At 35.3% G+C, this 23,183-nt stretch overlaps 1 protein-coding gene across 3 annotated transcripts in view; it reads right to left on the bottom strand.

The window, feature by feature from the left end:
- Positions 1-23,183, bottom strand: part of FAM133A (family with sequence similarity 133 member A) — a 38,873-nt gene that overhangs the window by 5,678 nt on the left and 10,012 nt on the right. For 2 of the 3 annotated variants that reach the window (XM_050775243.1, XM_050775241.1), the window contains exon 3: positions 8,332-8,421. The gene's annotated coding sequence lies outside the window, so the exon portion shown is untranslated. Of the gene's footprint in view, positions 1-8,331; positions 8,422-10,383; positions 10,815-23,183 lie in introns of those variants that run through there. The other variant, XM_050775242.1, reaches the window with a different exon arrangement.

The raw sequence follows: 23,183 nt of genomic DNA, 5'->3' as shown, positions 1-23,183 counted from the left end.
GGATGTATGGGTATTGGCCCTTTGGAAAGTGATCTGAGTTAGAGATACTGAGCTGGCAGTCACTGAGTGATAGCTAGGGTCACGATAGAAAACTAAATTACTTTGCAGGGAAATTTCAAATGAAAAATGTTTGAGCACTGGATCCAATTGAACACCAACATGCAAGGGGTTGGCAGTGAATGAAAAACCTACAAAGTATACGCTAAGAAATTAGCCAGAGTGGTAAGAGCAGGACCAGTATTAGAAAAGAGTCACAGAAACACAGGGAGAATAAAGTTTCAAGGTAAGCGTAAGAATCCTTATGACTCTGTAATGTTTAAATTTTCTACAAAAAGCAAGTATCCTTACCTTTGAAAAATTCATAAAAATAGAAAAGATGTTACAGACAACAGTATTAAATGCAGCAGATCAGTCAAATTCAGATCTGAAAATGTCCATTATACTTAGCTATTAAGAAGTCATTAGTAACCTTTGTTAATGCAATCTCAACTAAGAGGTAAAGGCAGAAGCCAGGTGACAGTGGGTTAAAAGACTGAATTGAAAGGAGAATGTAGAGACCTAGAGTACATAGACAGAGTCGATATGGAAAGTAAAGAGATAAGAAGGCAACCATGAAAGATGTGGAGTTAAAATTCTTTTATGGTTTTTTTTTTTTTTTTTACATGAAGAAACTTGAGCATATTCAGAGGGCATCTAGAAGGATAAAGTACAAAGAAAACATGTTTTAAAAACATAGGTAAGAGAAGAAATAGCTAATGTGGCAATATCACAGAGAAAACAGAAAGGAATGAAATTAAACTCAGAGGTAGAAAGAATTTCTTTTCCCAAGAGCAGAGGCAAAGAATAAAGAAAGGGAATGGATGCAGGATTTTTTGGAGGGTGGTAGGAGGTAAAAGGGAGAAAGATGAAGTATTTCTCACATAATAGCCTTCATTTTCATTCAGTGGTAGGTGCCAAGGTCGTCTGTCTGCTAAGATTAAGACAGGATAGGAGTTTTGAGACCAGTAATTAAAATTTCGAGTAACAGCAGAGAATGGGAGAGGGTGTTGTCACCATGTAAGTGTTGCTGGAGTTATTCTGAACTGAAGAATCTGTATGATCCTTTCCTAGAGGATAAATCATATTGAGAAAAGAGAAAAAGTAACACCAACAAAGTCTCTTGCTCAAATACTCTGTTTTAAAAGCATTGTGGCTTACCTTCTCTATTTCTATTATAGAACAAGAGTAACTTGATTTTCTGTACGTCTACTTATTTTCATGAAATACGGTAAAATCCTATAAAGGTTAGATGTAAATTGTGACAATCATGCTAGTAATCTGGATATTATAATATTTGTTCATTGATTCTTACAATTCCCTTTTGATCATATATTATGTGCCAGATACTATGCAATGGATATGACAGTTTAGTAAAGGTAATAGTTATTACACAAATATGAAACAAATGAGTATATAATCATAATCATGATTGGGGAGATGAAGGAAAAGTACAGGATGCTATGAAAGAAACAGAGACATAATTCAGAAGGGAAGGTCAAGTCTGAATTACTGACATATCATCTGAGACCTGTGGCATAAACCAGAGCTAGCCAGAAAAAGCAGTTAAACAGGATGGGAGTAATAAAAGAGCCAAAATTGATTCAATGCCCCAAGCAGAAGGAATATCAGATGCTAAGGCCTTGAGGTACAAAGGACAAGCTGAATACAGTGCAAAATATTCATATTACTTTTATAAACTAGTAATCATCTCAATTTCTCCTTTTTGAAAATGATTATACCATCTGTTATGAAACATACTTAGGTAAATGTCAATATAAATGTAAGCTCACAGAAAAGATATTTTAATGTTTCACAATGTAGTTTCTACCACAAATATCACTAAAACTAGTTATTTTAAAGGCCACCTCTACATCATTTAAAGATTACAAATAATTCCAATGAATTTTCACTGAGATGCAAAATTGTAGATAAATTTTCACAGATACATAAATTTGAGTTGAAACATCTTTTTCAAAGTAGCTGGCAATTCCTCTAAGCCTTAATCTGAAACATTCAACTCTTCTGCAAATATCTGGGCATTTGGATGAGGCTCCTATTTAAAAAATCCTTAATGTTCTTTGTTCACACTAGCTCATGTAAGTTACCATGCTGCTGAAACAAATGTATCTTAGAAAGTTTCTGAAAGGATTTAAGATAGGCATGGGTCTGTCAAATTATAAAATGACAATAATCTTCACATATAACAATATCTTTAATTACCACAATATGTTTGGCCATTTCACATTGGATGATAATATAGAAAATAACAATAGTGCAATCTAAGTCACAGGATAAATGAAAAATAAAGAGGGTTTTTTGGAAAATTTAATCATATATCATAATTTCCATGAAATATATAGCTCTAGCAATGGTGTGTAATATAATATCTTTTTTTCCCTAAATAAAAGCCAAGCATGAGCACATCCTATTCTAGTTGTCAACATGACTGTTCTGAAGCAGAAATTATCACTCTTATCCTGACTGGAATCAACATGGTAGAAAACTGTGCAGTGTGGAAACAATTCTTCTCATGTATATTCCCTCCAGCATAGTTCTGTCATGGAGCATTAGTCATTCTAAGGAAAATGTGAGAATTTAAAATATGTCTTCCTCTTTCTTCCCTCTACAGAACTGTCAAGTGACAAACAGTCAATCTCTGCCATCTTAAGGATGATATCTGAAAGCTTATAGAAGCAACAAAATATTGTAGATGGAAGTGATAAGATAGAAAAGCATGATGTGAGAGGGTAGAAGCTCCAAGTATAAATTTTTGTCAAATGTTTGTTTTGAAGAAATGAGCACTTCACCCTCTCATTTACCTTAATATAGTAAGACATTTTGAATTTTGTGTTCAGAAAAACACATCATCACTATTGTTTAGCTTTTATGCCAATCAAGTGATATGTATTTTTAAACATGCTTTTTATTTAAAATAGTTTTAGGTTTACAGAAAATTTGCAAATATTGTACAGAGAATTCCTGTATCCCCTGCATCTAGTTTCTCTTACCATTAATATCTTACATTGATATGGAACATCTACCACAACTAATGAACCAATACTGACACACTATTGTTAACTAAAGTCCATACTTATTCAAAGTTCCTTAGTTTTCAGCTAAGTCCTTTTACTGTCCCAGGAATCCATCTAAGATGCCATATTACAAGTAGGCATCGTGTCTCCTAGACTCCTCTGAACTGTGGCAGAGGAATTTGTTTTTGATGACTGTTACTGTCTTGAGGAGTAATCATCAGATATTTATTTTATAGAGTGTTTATTTTATATTTATTTTATTTTATTTTATTTTATCTTTGAGACAGGATCTCACTCTGTTGCCCAGGCTGGAGTGCAGTGACACCATTTCGGCTCACTGAAACCTCTGCCTCCTAGGCTCAAGCGATTCTGTTGCATCAGCCTCCTGAGTAGCTGAGACTACAGGCACGTGCAACCACATCTGGCTAATTTTTGTATTTTTTTGTAGAGAGGGCTTTACCATGTCACCAAGGCTGATCGCGAACTCCTGGACTCAAGTGATCCACCTGCCTTGGCCTTCCAAAATGCTGGAATTACAGGCGTGAGCCACAGTGCCTAGCCTAGAATGCTTTTCAATTTGGGTTTGTCTAGTACTTTTTTTTATCATAGCTATACTTAGATTGTAAGTTTTTGGGAGAAATAACACAAAGGCAAAGTACCATTCTCATCACATCATATCAAGGGTATGTACTACTAACTTATCACTAAGGTTACTAACCTTGATCACCTGACCAAAGTAGTATTTATCAGCTTTCTCCACTCTAAGATTATTCTCCTCCCATTTCCATACTGTACTCTTTGGAAAAAAAGTCACTATGTGCAGCCCACACTTACAGAATGGGAAGTTACGTTCCAACTTCTTGATGGCGATATGCCCACATAAATTTTCTGGAACTCATCTGTTACAGGAGATTTTTCCATTCATCCCCATGTGTTAAGTCACTTATTTATACGAGTATGGATTCATGATTATTAATTTTATACTTTGGGTAATATTTCAATACAATTTTATTTTGTTGCTTAAACTATTCCAGCTTTGGCCATGGAAAGGTCTTTTAGTTAGCTCCTGTGTCCCTCTGACATTAACTCCCTCATTTTGTTTCTTAAGTACTCCCTTACTTGCTGGTTCTTACAAGATGCTCCAGTATAATTTTGTATAACCCTTGCATTAGCCCTAGAATCAGCCATTTCTACAGAGCCCAGGTTCCTTTTACTGTAGAACTATAATAGGAAACAAGACCTTGGCACTGGGTGTGCTCATTGCTATTGGGTATTGTTTCTTCTAGGCCTTCTCAATGGACAGAGCTACAAAATATATAAAATGTTTTCAATTCATTCAATCACATATTAAGTTTAAATTAAGTACTTGGCACCAGACAGGAATTATTTAAAGATGATATATAGAATACTGTGTTGACTATAACGGACATCTAGGTGATATGACTGTGTTACCATCGACAAAGTCCATTTATTTCTCAAGTAGCAGGAATGGATCTGTCCTGTATATACTTCTGAAATTATTTGAAAGTCTAAGAGTATAGTCTAATAAAAAGAGTAAAGGTCGTCAGAGAAACTAAATTCACAAGCTTTGTCCCTTTAGCACTTTACCCTAGTCAAGAAGTCATGAACTAAATAACAACAGTTTCTATAGTTCCAGTGTCAATGCTTTAGGAAATCCTCTGTAGAAAACCATTATATACACAAATACCAAATTCAAATATGCATTTTCCAAGAAGGTACTTGTTTTGAAAATGCATTTCATGTTTTGGATACTCACTAGCAACTTTCTTGATTCTTTCGTGACAACAGATTTTGCTCTAGAGCACTATGTTCAGATATAGTGGGACATGACTATACATGAAGTAACCAAAATGTCCTAGAGCACTGAAAATTCCAGCCCCTCTATTCCACGGGTCACCTTACATGAAACAAATCTAATAAAATACTAGTTTCTTTCCATCTGTGTGATATGACTACTCATATAAAAATACACCCCAAACAAATAAGGTTTGCCCTATGTTCTCTGCCCATTGTCCTCGCTCCTATTTAACAAATGTCTTGTAAGTTTTGTAGAAATCCTTGACAAGGTTCTTCAAATTACAATCTTATTAAGCTAGTGTTGTTCAGCACTGAACACCTAAAATCAATTTTATTTTGATTTGACCAGTATGCAAATGAAAAATTATTTCAAACTTTCTTGGTGAGATCAAACTGGATTTTCCATTTATTTCTTATAATTTCATCTACATTTTAGTTTTAAACTAAAGCAATATATTTTATAGTAGAGGACCATAATACACCCTTTGAGGCAATGCACTGTGCATACAAACTGATTTGCAATCTAAAATATGTCAACAATTCCCTAGCATCTAGTGCCAAGATACATTTGTCATCTCATCTAACAAGTTATCAAAGATAAGGCCTTAAGCATAGGAAGCAAAATACCAGGGGAGTTCTTTACTATTTTTCCCAGTGAACATAATTATTTGTGCATGGCTTTAAATAGCATTACTTGGTTTTACATGTATCAGTGCCTTCTGCAAACTGCCACTCCCACATAAATTTTTTAATGTATTTCTGAAAACAGAACAGAGAATTTGATGCAAATATACTGGCTGAGAAACAGCCAAAAGTAATACAGTTATTTATTGAAGCTGGATATACTTATATGAGTTTTAGATTTTCTCACATTAGAAATGTCTATATATATGTACATGTCCTTAAAATCCAAAGGCCAGAGTACATTTGTTAACATAACTAAATTATAGATGGCTACTGAAAATAATAGCATGGAATGGTCAGAAGCATCAAAAACTGTGCTAATTGATATTATCATTATCATACTGGAATCAAAAAGGACTACATTTCCATAACTGGCATGATTTGAAAAACCAAGTGGAGGGATCACTCAGTATTCATCCTCAGAGGGAGAAAATTTAAAATGGAAAAATGTCTTAAGCTGAGGTTGAAACTGGATGGCAAAAATATATAATCTGAATGTCGGTGATTCATTCATTCACTCAACAAATTTGTACTGAGATCCTACTGTGAACCACACACTGGTATTAGGGAAGGCTTTATGGGGCTTACTTCTTTTTTTTAACTTTTTTTTTTTTTTTTTTTTTGAGACGGAGTCTCGCTCTGTCGCCCAGGCTGGAGTGCAGTGGCCAGATCTCAGCTCACTGCAAGCTCCGCCTCCCGGGTTCCCGCCATTCTCCTGCCTCAGCCTCCCGAGTAGCTGGGACCACAGGCGCCGCCACCTCGCCCGGCTAATTTTTTGTGTTTTTAGTAGAGACGGGGTTTCGCCGTGTTAGCCAGGATGGTCTCGATCTCCTGACCTTGTGATCCGCCCGTCTCGGCCTCCCAAAGTGCTGGGATTACAGGCTTGAGCCACCGCGCCCAGCCGGGGCTTACTTTTTAGAGGAGGAAAATAATTAGCAAATTTGGGTTTTATTCCAAATATATCAGAATGAGTCTAACCAGGACTTTAATAGAAAATATTGGGAGTGGCAGTTGGGAGATGGATAGAGGAAAAAGTTAAGTGACATAATGAGAAAACAGGCAGATAAATCTAGAATGTAGAAGATTCCATAAAACAAACAGCTGATTTCTTCTAAAAATCAATTTCATGGAATAAAAGAAAAATTATTTTAGGAAAAAAACTTTAAAGAGATATAAGCGTGATTTAATCCTAGTTCAATTAAAAAAAACATGTATCAGAGACTTCTTTGTAGAATGATGAAATGTTTTCAGATTAAGAGGATGGCTGTACAACTTTTGTAAATTTGCAGTAAATCATCAAACTGTACACCTAAAATAAATAATTCTCATGGTATAAAAACTCCAATGAAACTTAAAAACTGGGTGCAGGCATCGAAGATATCTAATACTGATTAGGCATTAGATGATAGGAAAATAAGTAGCTTAAATATGATAATACTGAGATTACAGAGAATGCCTTTATTTTTAGGCAAAATATGCTGCAATATGTGCATATGAAGCATCATGAGGTCTGTAACTTACTTTCAAATTATGCAGCAAAACAGAGAAAGCAAATAGAACAAAATGATAAAAGTTCTTGACTCTAGATTATGGGTATATAGGTGTTAGTCTTCAGGTTTTCCAAGTGCTTAAAAATTTCATAAGAAAAAGTTGGAAAATATATTATTTTTAAGAGATTAAAAGAAAGTCACTGGAAGATATTAGGTAGGGAATGACAATCTGTTGTTACTGGTCATATTAACAAACAAATTGGACCTGCTTACTATATGATTTGATCAGTTAGACAGAAATATCTCAATGCTGTGAATACTGAATACATTTAGTATTTATTAGAAAAAATAATTGATGATGAAACTACAGATAGACTTGGCCTAATGTCATGTGTGCGGCATTATGAATAGTGGTAATGCAATTCACCTTTCCTTTCTGCTTTCTCTGTCCCATCTTTTACCTTTCAGTTTTGGCTAGTTTACTTTTGTTACGCCAAACACATAAAAGTCAAGAATCCCTAAGGTACATGGCATAATAACCAAAGACCTTAACTAAATCTATGAACTCCAACCTAAATAATTTAGCCACTGATTAACTCTTCCTCTTTATCTTCTGCCAAATTCATTCTCCCCTCTGTCTGTACTTCAAGCTCAGTAGCTTCTTTCTGTCAGTATCCCTGATAGGCCATATTCCCTCTGCCCAAGACCTTTTCAAGTACTATTCCCTCCCTAAGTGCAACCTTAGTATCATTTACATAGGGAAGTCTTTCTTGATGTCCTTGAAAAAGTTAGGTGTGGTAATTATACTCTAATTATTTGTGTAATCATTTATTTAATATAATTTCCCCCAACTAGATAATGGATTCTATGAGGAAAGGATTAATGTCTTGAGAGTTCACCACTGAAGCTCTCAAAAAAATAAGCAAATATACATGCTATTATTTATCTCATTTATAAACCAAAAGAAACCACCTGTATTAACCTCATTTCCTCTAAAATCTGTTGCTCCATTTCTCTGCTTACTGTTTTAGCAAAACTCCTGGAAATAGCTACTTACAAAAAGTTTTCAACTCCTTTCTTCTCAGTTTCTCTTGAATTCATAGCAATGCAACTTTCACCTCAACCACTCCATGGGAATTTTTCCTGTCTAGGTTATGAGTGACCTCCATGTCACTAAATCTCATGATCAATGATTATTCTTCATTTTAACCTCATGGATTAGCGTAATTTGACAGAGTGGATCACTCCCTCTTTCTTGAAACACTTACCTCAATTGGCTTCCAGGATAACACACACTCTAGGTTTTCCTCTCACCTTTCCCAGCTGCTTCTTTCTAAGTTCCTTTTCAGGTTCTTCCACTTTTACCACAGATAAATGAGAAATAAGATAATGTTTGTCAAAGTTGTTGCACTAACATGGCAGTAAATTTTAGGTTACAGAACTAAAACTTAGAGTAACGAAAAATGTAAGAAAATTTGAAGAGGTACGTGACCAGAACAAAACATTGTTTTATCAGGCAAATTAATCACCTTTTTTAGAAAGTTACAATTAGCACTTTCTTACCATTATTGTTATTTATTCAATTGTAAACAACTATCTACTATAAAGAACTATAGATTGGTCCCTGCTCTCCCACTTTTTCTACCTATAATTGTCTACCTAATGTATTCCTTCCTCACTGCCTATTGAAACCACTCTACCCTCAATCTAATCATTGTTCTAAAACCCAATTTCTTTAAACAAAATTCTTCCCCATCACCTATACTTCTTTTTTATATTTCAATAGTACTTTAAACCTAATAAAGTAAATTAATGAAAGAGTGACTGCGGTAATATTTATAAAATAATTTTCCCCACCCTAAGTAATCTAAGAAATAAATTCATTTTTAATGATCCTCAGTTTCTCTAAACTTTGATTGTCAAAAAAAACCCTGATGAATATAGAACTCTCTCACAGTAAAAACAGCTATTCCTACAAAACAGGGACTCAAAGTATGGTCTCATGACCATGGGGATCTTCAAGATCCTTTCAGGGAGTCTCCAAGGTTCTCCTTTTTCTTACCATGTATTTTTGTAAGGTCTGATGTTCTTCATATACTTCAACTAAAATATCATATCACAACAGACTGAATGTAGAAACAGATAAGAGAATTATTAAGCTAGGCATTAAGGAGATTTTTAAAAATATGCAATAGTATATCTTGTTTTCCCTAAATGTTTTTAATTTGGAAAATAAAATTATATTTTATAAAATGTTACCTGATTAACAGGTAATGTGTTTATTCTTGGTATTTTCAAACGGGTTAAATATTGTAAACATTTCTCAGTTTTACTTCTAATACCACAAATATCAGTAGCTACTATATATCAGATATTATTTACCACATAAACAAATGCTTTCTAAGGTTCTTGGTAATTTGTAACAGTGTAAAGGAATCCTGAGACTAAAAAGTTTGAGCAACTTCGCTCTGAAAAAGTGTTTCTCAAATAATACCCACTGACCACCTGCCTTTTTTTATTCAAAACATATTTTTATTTTTAATATATTAACTTGCCTATTTTTTATATATATATATATTTTACATTTTCAACATGGACTCCAGTTGATTGTTATACACATTAAAATTAGAAAAATCAAGGGAAGGGGTATATAGACTTTGAAGTCTGATTAATTCAAACTCTAGCTCGGACACTTCCTGGCTGCAACCCTAGCCTATACTACTCTTTTTTTTTTGAGACGGAGTCTTGCTCTGTCACCCAGGCTGGACGCAGTGGTGCGATCTCGGCTCACTGCCAGCTCCGCCTCCCGGGTTCACGCCATTTTCTTGCCTCAGCCTCCCGAGTAGCTGGGACTACAGGCGCCCACCACCATGCCCGGCTAATTTTTTGTATTTTTAATAGAGACGGGGTTTCACTGTGTTAGCCAGGATGGTCTCGATCTCCTGACCTCGTGATCTGCCCGCCTCGGCCTCCCAAAGTGCTGGGATTACAGGCATTAGCCACCGCGCCCGGCCCCCTATACTACTCTTAAGCAATTTCCAGCTCTTAGTTTCCCCTCCCCCTATGTCCGGAATCCTATTCTAACTGCATATATTCAATTAAATAATTGCTCATCTCTTGAAGAAGCTCCAAGATTTTGTATCAGAGAAGTTTTAGAGGCAGTAATCTGGGTCTGAGAGAAAGGACACTGGAAAGGACACTTGTACTTCCGTAAGAGGCACATTGTTTTTACTTAAATTGTTTTGAGGTGGCTATGAGAAGATGATGGCGATTTTAGTGGGATTCTGTTTCCCAGGCTACCCCTTGCCATTGACACTTACCTATTTGCTTCTGCTATAGAACAGCAAGGGCCCGCTCAAAGGATTTTATTTCCTGTTCTTCACCTCCAAGCATATGGCGGTGAAGACGGCAGCCATTTTGTCTTGCCCTAGCCACAACCCGAATCAGTTATTCTTATCAAACTGCCTGCTACCTCCTCAATGCTCTTTGTGGTTTGAATACACAGTTCTGACCAATCACAGGCTTAGAACTGGTTAGAATGTTTCAATTCAGTCAGTTAACAGAAACCTAACAGAAACCCATGACATTTTGCCCAGCGGTGAACCATCCTTTTAAGAAAGTTTTCCTCTGTATAAGAGTGCTGCTCATAGTTCATTAACCCTCCGGATGAGAATTATACAGAGCGATGTTTAAAAATGCAGATTCCTGTGTTTCATCCCAGACCAAGTGTATCCGAATCTCTGGGAATAAGACCTAGGAATTTAAAAAATGTCTTCGGGGCTAGGCATGGTGGCTCATGCCTGTAATCCCAGCACTTTGGGAGGCGAGGCGGGCAGATCACCTGAGGCCAGGAGTTCGAGACCATCCTGGGTAACACGGCGAAACCCCGTCTCTACTAAAAATACAAAAATTAGCTGGGCGTGGTGGCGGGCGCCTGTAGTCCCAGCTACTCGGGAGGCTGAGGCAGGAGAATGGCGTGAACCTGGGAGGCAGAGCTGGCAGTGAGCCGAGATCGCACCACTGCGCTCTAGCCTGGGCGACAGAGTAAGACTCCATCTCAAAAAAAAAAAAAAATTAGCCGGGCGTGGTGGCATGTGCCTGTAATCCCAGCTACTTGGGAGGCTGAGGCAGAGGAATCGCTTGAACCCAGGAGGCGGAGGTTGCAGTGAGCCGAGATTGTGCCATTGAACTCCTGCCTGGGTGACAAGGCTGAGACTCCATCTCAAAAAAAAAAAAAAAAGTCTTCAGAAACTAAAGTCTGAAAACCATTGCCATAGGAAAAATTTCACATTAAAACAATACAGAGAATAGGAAAAATATGCATATTCTCTATCATCACCTAGTTCTTTTACCAATTGCAAACAGATGGATGTTGTCACCAACATGCCCTTCTATATAGACATATTTGTTTCCTTCCAGTTAGACACTGCTATTCTGTCAGTGTCCTAGTAGTACCGGGAGTAGTGAGGCTAATTCTCCCTATCTAAAGTCATAAGATATTTAAGTATAAATCAGAATGCCCGTGCAATAGCTTATACTGGTAAATATTATAAACACAGGAATGTTTAGTTTAATAACCAGCATATTCTGTCTCTATTAGAGCATATACATACTTTTGTATGGATATCACACATTAAAATAATAATCAGAGTTTTCCTTGGTGAGCCTGGAATCATTAAAAAGGGAGTCAGTAGATTTTTTTAATGATCACTGCCTCAAGGTTTAATTTGATGTACTTACCCATCTCCATTATTGAGATGGGGACTGGAATATTCCAATCTACTAATCAGGACACTCTCTTTCCTAGACAGTGCTGGAAACCTGCAGCCAGCTCTCTGATTTTCCCTAATGGAGTTTTCTTTCTGATAATTCATTCTCCTGTTAAATGATTAGATTTCACTTTTTCAATTTATAATCACGGTCTATTTGTGTCTCCTTCAGACTCAATCAAAACTCTGGGTGCTTCCAAATTGAATTATCTACTCACCAGTCATCTCTTGGGTTAATTTTGCAGGTGTTTTATCTTACTGGGGATTTAAACTTTTCCTAATTTCACCTTGAATTTCTGACCCTTTGAATTGATTTCACACAATACATCGAATTTTAAAGTACAAGCAATCAACTTTTAAAGAGATCTCAAGAATATTTAGTATAAAGTTTATTATTGTAAAAATCCCATGGCAGAAGTTTTTCATTGTGTTATATTAACTGGAGAATATTTTCAATGTGGTTTACTGCATCAAAAGATATTCCATATGAAACCATTATAAACAAGCATGTAACATCTTTCTCAAAAGATGCTCAGTAATATTGACATTTTTCATCTGCATTTTGCATTTCTACCTGTGCTTCTCTTGATCTTACTCTCACCTTCTAAACATATAAGATGATCCCTGTGCTGCCAACCCAATATTATTTTTTCTCTGTGCTCACTTGTTCTTTCCCTTTAAAAAAATGTACCTTGGGTTTTGTAAAAGGTCTAAAATACAGGTGCTTTATTGTACTGGATAATAACCAACATTTTAACTTTAACAAATATTATATTCATAATCTATTATCTAGGTAATTCTTTATTCAACTTTTTACACTGTGGAAATACTTCAAAAGAGCAATTTCAAAGAAGCAAATGCTAACCTTGTTGTTATTTCAAAGTTAAAACTTTCTTATAAAACTTTTATAAGAAACATTAGTTACAAAAAGCAAAAGCAGTAAAATTATTACTAAAATGCATGGATGCATGCTACCTTTAGAAGGGGTTTGGACTTCAAAAAGCGTTCTAATGTTGCATCTTAACTTGTACTGGTTATGAAACCATAGGCTGATCTTTTAGCCTTTATTAGGATAGTCTTCACATTGGTACAATGAAAAAAGCTGTCTCTATCTTGTGAGTTTTTGTGAAAATCAAATATGGCACTAATATGAGCACACTTCCAAAAGGCAAATGTGTCATACTGATGTAATTTCATATTGTTAGAATTGTTAATATTAAGAATTATCATGCTGTCACAAGGATATAAAGGGAGGACCATGTGGCTCTATTTAACAAAAATTCCAAAGCAAATTTTGAAATTAAAGAATATATATCTCAGTGACATTACACTCTCTCTCCCTCTCTCTCTCTCTCTCAGGTCAGCTTTTAGGAGGATCCTATACATAATACAGATGGCTATGCAAATATTGTACACTGGGTTTGCCCAGCTTGCATACATATTATTTACTCTTTTCTGTGTCCAGTCCATCTTCCATACTGCCAACTCTAGTTACCTACTTTAAAATAAAACCCTGACTTTTTAAAATGTCATTAGTTTGTCAGAAAGACCCTGGCTTCCACTTGCTTCTCCAAACTCATCTCCCCTTAACTTTCTTCTTCTTATTCTCTTTTCTTCCTTGACTCATCACTATGACTCCTATGCTACAGCCCTAGAAAATACCTTACAGTTCCTCAGATATTTCTGGGTCTTTTCTAACTCTTTGACTTTAAACAATCATCATTGTTTCCTTTCACTGGAAACCTTTCCTTTAATCCCTGACTTTTCTGGTCCTCTTAGTAGGAAATAATTTCCTTCTACCCTATATTTCCATGACATGTTGTTCACTCATTCATTCAAACAGTATTTATGGAGTGTCTATTATGTTCCAAACACTGTGCTAGGAAATGCTTATAACACGGAGGTAAACAATACTACCATGGTTCCTAACCTCACAGATTTTATGGATGTTCATATTAAATAAATCACAAGTAACTACATAATTAAAAATATGACAGTGCCATAAAGGTTCAATGGCAGCACATTACTACTGCCTAGTCTACAGGATCCTTAGGGCAGCAATGATGATTTATTCATCCATTATTTCCTGTGGTATTGAACACATAAGAAGTGCTGGAATATATCTTTTGTTTACTTAAATTATGTAGCCAATCTCAGTAACTGTTTTATCACCATGCTAAAACATAGAGTCTATTCAATACAAAAAAGGAAACTATTCAGTAACCTAAATGTTTTGTCTTTATAAGACAAGTGGTAGTTTAACTGTTTTTTTGACTGAATTGGCATCTCAATACATATTATGTTACTGAGCATTTGGAGCTAGAAGCACTTGGAACATAAATTCTCGTAAACATACACAGATGACAGAACTTCCAGTTATGACTAGAGGAGAAGATCAGGAAATTCTTTCCCCCAAAAGTATTACAGGTTGAGTATACCTAATCTGAACATCAGAAATCCAAAGTGCTTCAAAACCCAAAAGGTTCTGAGTGGCAACACGACATTCACAGGAAATATTTATTGGAGCATTTTGGATTTTGAATTTTCGATTAGGGTTATGGAATCGGTAAGTATAATGCAAATACTTACCTGTATAAGCGTGGACAAAATTAACAAAGCAACCATTTTGGTACTCTGGAAATTAACCAAAAACCTACCTCCATTTGAGAAGCATTTATGCTTGAAAAATCTCTGACTTTTGGATAAGAATAGTAAGTAACTGTAACCTATAGCTGCTCCCATACTCCCCACCCCCAGCTCATTTAGCTCAGAGGTTCTATCAGGACTCATACAATGAAAAACATAAAACATTACTGAAAGAAATTAAAGAATATCTAACTAACTAAAGAGACATTTCATATTCTTGGGTTGGAGGGATCAGCACTGTCAACATGGCAATTCTCCCTAGTTTGACTGATAGATTAAATCCAATGCCTACAAAAATACCAGCTGGCTTCTTCACAGAAATTGACAAGTTGATCCTAAAATGGACATATTGATTGGAAAATTCATATAAGAGTACAAGGGATCCAGAATAGCTGAAACAATCTTGAAAAAGTAGAGTAAAATCAGATGACTCATACTTTCTGATTTCAAAACTTACTATAAAGCCAGTTAAGACAATGTGGTGTTGACATATAATATAAATAAGTGGAGCAGAATTGATAGTTTAAAAACAAATCCATACATTTATGGTCAATTGATTTTCTACAAAAGGACAAAGACAATTCAGTGGTGAGATAGTCTTTTCAACAAATGGACATTTGTATATCCATCTTTTTTGGAAAGAAAGAAATTAGACACTTCACATCATATATAAAAAGTTAACTCAAAACAGATCACAGACCTAAATGTAAGACCTAAAGGTAAGAGCTAAAGTTATAAAATTCTAGAAGAGAATATAGGAGAACATTTCCATGAGTTGGGGTTGGGCAAAGAGTTCTTAGGTAAAATATTGAAAGCATGTTTCAAAGAAGAAAAAAAATTATAAATTGGACTTCATCAACTTGTGTTACTCTAAAGTCATCATTAAAACAACATAAGAGAAAATATTGCAAATCATACATCTGATCATATCCAGAATATTTGAAAAACTCTTACAAGTCAATAATTATTAAGACCAAAAAATTAAAAATTGGCAAATAATTTGAATAAATATTTCTTCAAAGAAAATACACAAAATGGTTAAAAGGGATATGAAAAGATGTTCAACATCATTCGTCATTAGGGAAATGCAAATCAGAAGTCAACAAGAAACTACTACATATACACTAGAATGACCATAATAAAAAAGGCAAATTATACCAAGTGTTGATGAGGACACACAGAAAGTGGCCCACAGTGCATTTGCTGCTGGTAATGTCATATAGTACAGTCACATTGGAAAATATTTTGGTAGTTTCTTAACAAATTAATCACAAATACACTATACAACACAGCAATTCTACTCCTAGAAATATATCCATGAGAAACAAAAACATGTGTCTACACAAATACATGTATGTAAACATGTATAGTAGCATTACACATAATAACAAAAATAACTGGAAACCGTCCAAATATCCACCACCTAGTAAACAGATGAATAAAATGTGATACAGTCATACAATGGAATAGTATTCATCAATTAAAAAGAAAAACTATTGATCCATGCTATAACATGGATGGACCTCAAAAACATAAGTGAAAGAAGCCAGGCACGAGGGGGAATATACTGTATGATTCTATTTAGATAAAATGTACAGAAAAGGCAAATTTATATAGACAGAAACCAGAAGAGTGTTTGCTTAAGCCTGGATGTAAAAACAAGTATTGACTGCTAACAGGCCCTAGATAACTTTTTGGAGAGACGGGAAAATTCTAACAATTATGGCGATGGTCACACAGCTCTCTATAAATTTACTAAAATTATTAAATTATACACATATAATGAGTGAAATTTATGTTATGTAATTCTATTTCAATAAAGGTTTTTAAAAAACACACAGGGATATAGTAAATGAAAACAATTTAGTGGATTTTCTTAAGTCCTTACTTAGCTTTATTAGGCTCACGATATGCACCGATTTTCGTAATTTCTACTTCTATACTAACACTCTTTACACCTAAATCTATATCTCCAGCCCTGACTTCTAAGCCTTTTTTTTTTTTTTTTTTTTCAGTTTTCATCTCATACAGTTGGTTACCTCTTATACTCCTCCTGGCAAAAGGTAACTCCTCCATCTCTTGTTTTCTTTCTCAATTTTCCTATACCTATTAGTGGTACCTATATTTTCCCATGTTTCTCACAACTTCAGTGTTGTCTTCAGTCTCATCTTAATCCCATATTAAATTAGAAACCTAGTAAAACTGATTTTCTCCAAAGCATCTCTTAAATGTGCCCTTTCCATTGTCTCATCAAATAAGTCTTGCTGGTTTTATATCCTTATGCATAGGTCCTAAAGCAATCTACCTCATGTTCTATCTTCATATCACCACAGTCCTTGAAAACTTGTAGTGTCTTTAAATTTACATATGCATTTTTTCAACCAAAAATATCTCCTGAAAAAAAATACAGATAAACAAAAAATAACCATGGAGTACACTACTTATATGTAAACATAGTTAATACCGTGTTGATTATACTTCCAGATATTTTAATGCATATTTATACCCTTTATTTAAAAAAAACAAGTTTATATACATAATATTTTGTAACTTGCTTGCATGACTAAATACTATATCATGATCATTTTTCTAAGTCAATAAATATTTATCACTATTGACAGCAGATTAGTGTTTCTTTGGATATATGGACTTTATTGTATTTAATCAACTATTACTTTTACCAAAATTTTTAAAAATTTAATTAAAAAATGATTGCTGTGGCCAGGTGCAGCAGCTCATGCCTGTAATCCCAGCACTTTGGGAGGCCGAGGTGGGAAGATTACCTGAGGTCAGGAGTTCGAGACAACCCTGGCCAACATGGTGAAACCCCATCTCCACTAAAAATACAAAAATTAGCTGGGCATGGTGGCAGGCGCCTGTAATCCCAGCTACTTGGGAGGCTGAAGCAGGAGAGTCACTCGAACCCGGGAGGCAGAGGTTGCAGTGAGCCGAGATCGTGCCATAGCACTCCAGCCTCGAGGATAAGAGTGAGACTTCGTCTCAAAAAACAAAAGCAAAAATGAAAAAATGATTGCTGTTACCTATTATATTAAATCTAAATTTATAACCGTTGTATTCTCCAATACCATGTCTATATTTTCCAACATAATCCCTTTATGCCAGACAAAGCAATCTGCTTGTACCACACATACATATATATATAGTTATATATATACACGTATATATACACACATATGTGTGTGTATATACGTGTATATATATATAGTTAAGTCATGCATTTACATTTTCTTATATCCTTAGCACTGATATTTAAAATTTTTACATTATTTATTTTACTTATTTATATAATTGTTCTGGGGGTGTCTCATACTTGTATTTTTTTCTCTCCTAAGTCAGATTGTGAGCTACTCCTAAAGCAATTTTCAAGTTTGTTTTTTCTGTCCCCCCAAAGCAATCAATATGGTGGTACATATACAGTAGGTAATTAAATTAGTATTGATTTAAATTAATGACTCACATTCTTGCATTCATTCATCATAAGTTCATTTGGCAAAAATGATTTCGAGAAAATGAAATGAAATGAAAAAACTTTTATTATAAGGTAATGAACATCTACTACATACATAACACTGGGTTATCAAGAAAACAAATAAATAAATGATACATGATCTCTCCTCTCAAGGGGTTTATAATCTATATGGGAAAAGTGAGGCACATAAATAGTTAGACAAAGATACAAGACTACCATTGAAAAAAGATATTAACAAGCAATACATGATTAAAAGAAAATGAGGAAACAGAAAATCAGTGATTCAGGGACCAGAAAAAGGAGAACTAAGCCTTAGAAAAGATAAGTTGAATATTAAAATATGAGAGATTTGGAGAAAAGGCAACCCTTACACACTACTGATAGGAATGTAAATTAGTATAGCCATTTTGAAAAAACAGTTTGGTGGTGCCTTAAAAAACTAAAAATAGAACTACCATATGATCCAGCAATTCCACTGCTGGGTATAGATACCTCTGCCAAAAAAAAAAAAAAAAAAAGAAAAGAAAAGAAAAGAAAAGAAAAATCAGTATATCAAAGATGTATCTATATTCCCATGTTTATTGAAGCAATTTTCATAATAGCCATGATATGGAATCAACCTAAATGTCCATCAACAGATGAACAGACAAAGAAAATGTGATATACAAACATAATGGAATGCTATTCAGCCATAAAAAGAGTGAAATCCTGTCATTTGCAGCAACATGGATGAATCTGAAGAAGATTATGTTAAGTGAAATAATCCAGAGACAGAAAGATTCCACATGGTCTCACTAATATGTAGAATGTAAAAAGTTGCTCTTATGGAAGTAGAAAGTAGATCAGTGGTTAACAGAGGATGAGGAAGGTAGTGAGTCCGTCTGGGGATGGGAGGAGATTGGTCATTGCTACAAAGTTACAGTTAGGAAGAATAAATTCCCGTGTTCCATTGCATAGTAAGATGACTAGAGTCATCGACAACGCATTGTATATTTCAAAATCGCTAGAAGAAAGGTTACTGAATGTTCATCACATAGAAATGATGTTTAAGGTGATGCATATGTTACTTGCCCTAGTTGATCATTATGCAACATATATACATGTACCAAAACACCATGTTGTAACCCATAAATATGTATAACCATTATGTGTCAATCACATATCTTTTTAATCTTTTAAAACATTTTTAATTATATTTCAATAGTTTTTGGGGCACAGGTGGTCTTTGGTTACATGGGTAAATTCTTTAGTGGTGATTTCTGAGATTTTGGTGCACTAATCACCTGAGCAGTGTGCATTGTACCCAATACGTAGTTGTTTATCCCTCACCTCTTCTCATCCCTCCATCCGAGTCCCCAAAGTCTATTATATCATTCTTATGCCTTTGCATCCATACTTAGCTCCCACTTACAAGTGAGAAGATATGATATTTCTTTTTCCATTCTTGAGTTACTTCACTTAGAAAAAGAGCCTCCAGTTTCATCCAAGTTGCAGCAAAGGCCATTTTATTCCATTTTATGGCTGTTGTATATATACCACATTTTCTTTATCCACTACTGGTTTATGGGCATTTAGGTTGGTTCCATATTTTTGCAATTGTGAATTATGCTGCTATTAAACATGCATGTGCAGTCATACATCTTTTTACGAAGTAACAGGTCAAAAGCATTTCAGGCAGTGGGAATGGGCTGAGTGAGAAGAGCAGATAGGAAAATTCAGGGCTTATGCAGAGGAAAACTAAGTTTGAAAAAGTAGGCTGAGGCCAGAAAGTGAATGGCCACGAATGCCTGATAAATGAGTCTAGATTTGTTAAAACAGCCCTTCACTAAGCACTATTATGTGACTGGTGGGTCACATGCCTAGTGGGCATCTTTTGTACATTAGACAATGGAAATCCATTTCCTGTGTCTCATGGCACTCTTGTTTTCTTTCTACAGTAGTCAAGTGAGACTATGACCAGCAGCCTCATCCTCCTATAGCCAAGTAGCAAATAATTGGATTGAAAATGACTGATGTTCCAGTTTATCTCAGCCTCAACATCATGATTAGACTATTCTGGCTATGGGGCCATGTTGTACTCCCTGTTTCCTTGGTCTGCAGGGCTACTTCAGTTTCTGCCTGTTTCCACACCTAACTCACTAGCCTCCCATTGATTCTGTGAGACCCTGATATTTTTCCAATGAATTAAATATTACATAAGTTAGCCAGAGTCTATTTCGGTTGCTTGTAACTAAAAAGTCCTAATTGACATAGCTATGTATTATTTTCCACATTTCACTGAAAAGAAGACTATGTATTTGTGAAAGTAAATTCCCAAGGCTACACAGCTAGCGACTGGCAAAGGTGGGTATGTTTGACTATGGAATCTAAGTTGTATAAAATTACCTACTAGAGGCTATGTGGCAGGCCAAAGTTTAAACTCTAAATCTTCAAAACTGATGTTCTTATCCCTATGTCATGCTGGCTTTAAATGAGAAGTGACTGCAGATTTTAGAGAAGGGAATGATATGAAGAAAATTACATTTTAAAAGGGTTAATTTCTTTTATTTTTTTCTTTTTTGGGGGGGGCAGGGGCATGGAGTCTCACTCTGTCACCCTGGCAGGAGTACGGTGGCGCCATCTAGGCTCACTGCAGCATCTGCCTCTCAGGTTCAAGTGATTCTCCTGCCTCAGCCTCCCGAGTAGCTGGGATGACAGGTGCCTGCCACCACGCCCAGCTAATTTTTGTATTTTCAGTGGAGACCAGGTTTCACCATGCTGGCCAGGCTGGTCTTGAACCCCTAACTTCAAGTGATCTGCCCACCTTGACCTCCCAAAGTGCTGGGATTACAGGCATGAGCCAGCATGCCCGGCAAAAGGGTTAATTTCAGAGTATGTACGTTGGAAGGGAAGCAAGAGAGCTTGAGGTTGGAAGATAAATGAAGGTGAGGTGAATAATCCATGTGCGAAGTGACAGAAGTCTAAACAGTGAAATGATGATTGGAACGTAAGACAGTGTAGAAGGGAACAATTATTAGAATATTCTATCGGTGTTCATGGCTATCTCTCTGAAATTTGCATACTATTAATTTTTCTTTTTACTATTTTATAATAATGTTGGTCCCATGACTTCAAATTTCAGTCCAGTAAGCATAAGTCTTACTGAATGAATAGAATCTCTTGGTAAGCATATTATAAATTTATAAGCATGCATAGATCATTTGCAGCTAAATTAGGTACACATCATTTGCAGAAAAAGTGCAATCTGCCTAGTGATTTTGTGATCAAGCAATATTTTATAGGTTGAAATTTCTTCAAATCATCACAAAACTATAGGAAAAAAGATATCGTAAAATTAAAATGGACATTTGTAGAAATTGGCTCAAGTTTTTCCTACAAGAGTAAAAATAAACTTATCAGAAGAATGATTAGCCAACTCACGACCTTCATTTTTCAGGCAAGAAAAGTCTCTAGAAGCAATAGTCATTTTCTCCATTAAAAACAGCTGTATGAGTCAATAAGCCAAAGAACAGAAGTTTTGAAATAAGAAGAAACAATTAAAATAAAAGTAATTTCACAGAACTTAGTGAACATAATGGAGAGGAGGATAGTACTGCCTCTGATAACTTTATAGTCATCCCAAGAAAGTACCATGCTATTTGGAAAGAACAATACATAAAAGCTTCAAATACCTATCAGAATAAAGCATAAACTCTTTAAAAATGGTACAATTTACATGGCACCCATGTATGATGATACCTCAGAGCAGCCTGTATGAGTGCTGTTCAAGTGAAAGATAGTTCCTACTTTGCAAAAGTAGTAATTGAAACACTGTTTCAGCTCTCTATATAAGCTTTGACCAAATAATGACCCAATTTAAGCAAACAATGTTATTCATTATTGTCTTAAATGTTTGTTTTTTTAATTATAAAAATAATACATGCTTGTTTTAAAAATTCAAAAAGTGATTCAGATAGAAAATAAAAAGTTAAAGCTTTTCCTTCAATCTAATTTCACTGGTTCGATGTATATATTGTCAGACATTTTTCTATGTAAATGAAAACAAACACACATGCACAAACATATATACATCTATATTTTTTATATAGATGGGATCAAATAATAGACATTGTCTCACAACTTACTTTTTTCATTTGAAACTCTATTATGGACATCTTTTTTTACATATTGAGAACCAGCTCTGTTGTTTTAAGTTACCAAGGCAGATATGTCCTTAAGCTCTGGTTTCTGGCATTTTCCCAACCATGTAAATGTTTCAATAACTGACTTTTGTATTTAAAAAAATTTGACTTCTTGCACAAAAAGAGGCACATAGTTCAATAGAGCAGAACAGAAAATCAAAAAATTAATCCACATATCCACAGCCAACTGATTTTTGACAAAGGCTCCAAGAACACTTATTGGGAAAGGGCAGACTCTTCAATAAATAGTGCTGGGAAAACTGGATAACCATAGGCAGAAAACTGAAACTATACTCCCCCACCTCTCTCCCTATACAACAATAAACTCAAAATGGATCAGACTTAAATGTAAGACACAAGACAATAAATCTATTAGAAGAAAACATAGAGTAAATGCTTCAGGACACTGGTTTGGGAAAAGACTTTATGAATAAGACCTCAAGAACACAGGCGACAAAAGCAAAAATAAAAAAATAGGGCTATATCAAACTAAACAGCTTATGCACAGCAAAGTAAACAATCAACAGGCCGGGCGCGGTGGCTCAAACCTGTAATCCCAGCACTTTGGGAGGCCGAGACGGGTGGATCACAAGGTCAGGAGATCGAGACCATCCTGGCTAACATGGTGAAACCCCATCTCTACTAAAAAATACAAAAAACTAGCCGGGCGAGGTGACGGGCGCCTGTAGTCCCAGCTACTGGGGAGGCTGAGGCAGGAGAATGGCGTGAACCCGGGAGGCGGAGCTTGCAGTGAGCTGAGATCCGGCCACTGCACTCCAGCCTGGGCTACAGAGCAAGACTCCGTCTCAAAAAAAAAAAAAAAAAAAAAAAACAAAAACAAAAACCAACAATCAACAATGTGAAAAGTCTACCTAGAGAATGGGAGAAAATATTTGCAAACTATTCATCCAACAGGGAATTAATATCCAGAATATGCAAATAACTCAAAACGGCAAAAAAAAAAAAAGTTTTTTTCAAAAATTGGCAAATTATCTGAACAGACACTTCAAAAGAAGACATACAAATGGCCAACA

Source organism: Macaca thibetana, chromosome X (assembly GCF_024542745.1).
Source record: "Macaca thibetana thibetana isolate TM-01 chromosome X, ASM2454274v1, whole genome shotgun sequence".
Classification (NCBI taxonomy): domain Eukaryota; kingdom Metazoa; phylum Chordata; class Mammalia; order Primates; family Cercopithecidae; genus Macaca; species Macaca thibetana.
The sequence above is the reverse complement of the archived record's forward strand: the minus strand, read 5'-3'. Positions and strand labels throughout refer to the sequence as shown.